This window comes from Nestor notabilis, unplaced genomic scaffold (assembly GCF_000696875.1).
Source record: "Nestor notabilis isolate BGI_N333 unplaced genomic scaffold, ASM69687v1 scaffold1205, whole genome shotgun sequence".
Taxonomy (NCBI): domain Eukaryota; kingdom Metazoa; phylum Chordata; class Aves; order Psittaciformes; family Psittacidae; genus Nestor; species Nestor notabilis.
The window spans coordinates 184795-187847 of record NW_009927724.1 but is presented as its reverse complement, the minus strand read 5'-3'; the positions used below and the strand labels follow the sequence as shown (position 1 = coordinate 187847).

The 3053-nt window shown below is 45.2% G+C and overlaps 1 protein-coding gene across 1 annotated transcript in view; it reads left to right on the top strand.

Moving 5' to 3' along the window:
* SLC6A12 (solute carrier family 6 (neurotransmitter transporter), member 12) overlaps positions 1 to 3053 on the top strand; it is a 29381-nt gene that overhangs the window by 964 nt on the left and 25364 nt on the right.

Below are 3053 nucleotides of genomic sequence, written 5' to 3'. Positions count from 1 at the left end.
CCCTAGGTGCTCTAAGCTTTCACCAATGGATGGGTGATTCAGCTCCATTTCATCCCAGGTCTATCAAATTCCTGTTCCCTGTGCTGCTGCTGGAGTTTATCCAAATCAAGCAGGACTCAGCACATCTCCTCTTGTCCTGGGTTCAGCTATAGCAGTCATTTTTTCTCCTTCTTAGTAGCTGGTGCAGTGCTGTGGTTTTGACTTTCAGTCTGGGAACAATGCTGATAACACCGAAGTTTTTAGTTGTTGCTAAGTAATGTTTACCCTGACCTAGGACTTTCTCAGTCTCATGCTCTGCCAGGGAGGAGGGGAAGCCAGGAGGAAGCAGAGACAGGACACCTGACCCAAACTGGCCAAAGGGCTATTCCACACCACAGCACGTCATGCCCAGTATAGAAACTGGGGGGAGTCACCCGGAAGGCCCAGATTGCTGCTCGGGTCGGGCTGGGTATCGGTCGGCGGGTGGTGAGCGGTTGTGTCCTCTCCCCTTGTTATTTCCCTTATCATTATTGTTGGTAGCAGTAGTGGTTTGTATTATACCTTAGTTACTGGAGAGCTGGCATTTCATTCTTTCCATTCTCTTCCTGATCCCTGTGGGAGCAGGAGGAGGAAGTAAGGGGGAGGAGTGAGCGAGAGGCTGCGTGGTTCTGAGTTACTGGCTGGGCTTAAACCATGACACCTCTGAACCAAATGGGGGTTGAATGAAAGGATGGTTAAGGAAAATGGAATTGAGTTTTCTTGAACCTGGGGTGATTTTTAGGACATTTTCCGGTTTCCTTCTCTGATGTTTTGGTGGTAGGCACTGAAGGCACCAAAAGCAAGTCAGACTGGCACAGGTTGGTAAACACTTGTGCTGCACCTGATTGAATAGTCTGTTCTGCAGTAACACTTTGAGAGAGAAGTCATGGGTTTTGCATGGAAAATTTCTTCCTGAGCTCAGATGATATCTTTGCGTAGTTTATGCCTATGGTAACTGGTTCAGTAGTCCTTGCAATTTGTATGCTAATTAGTGGAAGTGAAAAGGCTACTTCTGTTCATTTTAGATATCTATTGAATAATTTTATTTTTTTTTCCAATTAAACTACTCTGGAATATCTAAGACTATGATGCAGAGGCCAACAAGTCTAGGCTTGGGAAAGATAAAGACAGGAGTGTCCTTCCTTCACAGCTCACACACTGCCTTTACAGAAGATACACTACTACTGTAGAAGGTACGTTCCTCTCCCTAGGGGTCTAGGGAATCAGATAGCAAACCAATTAGTAGAGGACAAGGCACTGTGTTTCCCACAACGCTCAAAGATACTCTTACCATTGGAAAAGTCCTTGAGAATGCAAAAAAGGGATTTTTCCACCTTTAAATCGTAGAATCATAGAATGGTTTGGGTTGGAAAGGACCTTAAGGTCATCTAGCTCCAACCCCTCTCCCATGGGCAGGGTTGCCTCACACTAGACGGCATCATTGTCACTCCCCCTTTCCCCCTCAAACTGGATACTGCTGTCCTGTCACCTTTCTTCACCTTTGCATGTACTGAGATGGTTGTAAATTCGTAAGACAGATGTCATAAAACAACTGTGCTAACTTGCTGTAATGCAATCAAGGGTAAGCTTATCCATGGCTGCACTCTCAAATCTGATCAAATTGCTTCGCATCCTGACGTTGTTATTGACTCATAAAGAAAGGGGGTCTGTTTCTGGGGGCTCTTTTCAGGGCTGAGTCTCCTCCAGTGGAGCAGCAAACTGGGGAGGAGATCACAACTGGAGCAGCAGCTGGTGACTGCTATGAGAAGGTTAAGAGACACAAGACAATAGAGGTATAAGAAAGCCCTCATTGCTCAGAGACCAAAATGGATCAACCTCTGGGACGAATGCTATTAGAGGAGAGAGTCTGGGACCTGCTGAAAGGCTCATCTGTATACAGGATAACAAAACTGTCTTGCAGATTTGGCATGCAGATAGATGACTTACAGCACCGAAAACAGCAGCTGCCTCTAGCTCAGCATGTGCAGTTTCCATTCCCTGCTCTGCAAACCTGGACTGATGCTGTGAACCAGAATTCCACCCTCTGGCCCCAGGTCTCCTGCAGATACAGCACAGCTGTGTTTCCACAAGGAAAGTTAGATGTTCCTTGTTATTGTAACATTGCTGGCTTAAAAACAAGGGGAAGTGTTCCTAGCTGCTAATTGTCACGGGATGGAATTTCAGTGTGGATGCCTGTGCTGTCAGGGGGAGAGGTCCTGGGGGACAATATCTGGTGCAGCTAAGGAAGGGGGCCCTCACCTTGGTTGCAAACAGCCGAGATGTTCCCCAGGCACCAGCAGTGGGAGGTGCCCATGAGCAGAAGTTTACTGTATGAGGTGGCAAGACCTCGACACTTGTTCCAGTGAGGAAGGCAATGGCCTTGGCCTGTTTGGAGGGGAGTGAAAGTGTGAAAACCTGCACTAATGATGGGGAGAAAGACTGAGGTGATAGAATGAAGGTCAGAGGAGAAAATGTGATCTTGGGGCAGTTTTAAGCAGAACAGCGAAAATACTGGGTGTTTTTGTTTAGCAGAACCAAAAAGAAGGAATAAAAGTTCCCAACAGCTGTACAGGGTGTTAAACCTTATTTTTTTCTTTTGGTTTGTATTTTCTGATGCTTTGTTTTTGTTGGTCATTGCTTCTGGAAAAAAACACTCTGTCTGTCTCCTTCCTCTTCCATTTCATCAAGGATTATCTGAGGGTTATTTCAGACTGATTTCTTCCAAGACATTTCTCTATATTTTAATAAAAAAATTGAATTTGAAGAGAGAAGTTACACTTTTTCATTTTGAAAATGCTGGAAGGATACTGTGTTGCTCTTCCTCTATTTCCATTGTTTCGGTGCAAACTGCTTTTCAAATTTGATGTGAAATGCGTCTCAAGCAGATTTATATTCAGGCAAATTTATTACTTACCAAGAAATGTCACCAGCCTCCAGGTTTGTATCCTCTGGGCAAGTGGGAGTTTGCTGTGACTCCCAGGAAAGGCAAAGCAAATGTGGTTATGTGAAACAAGGACTCCTTTTGCTTTGCCTGA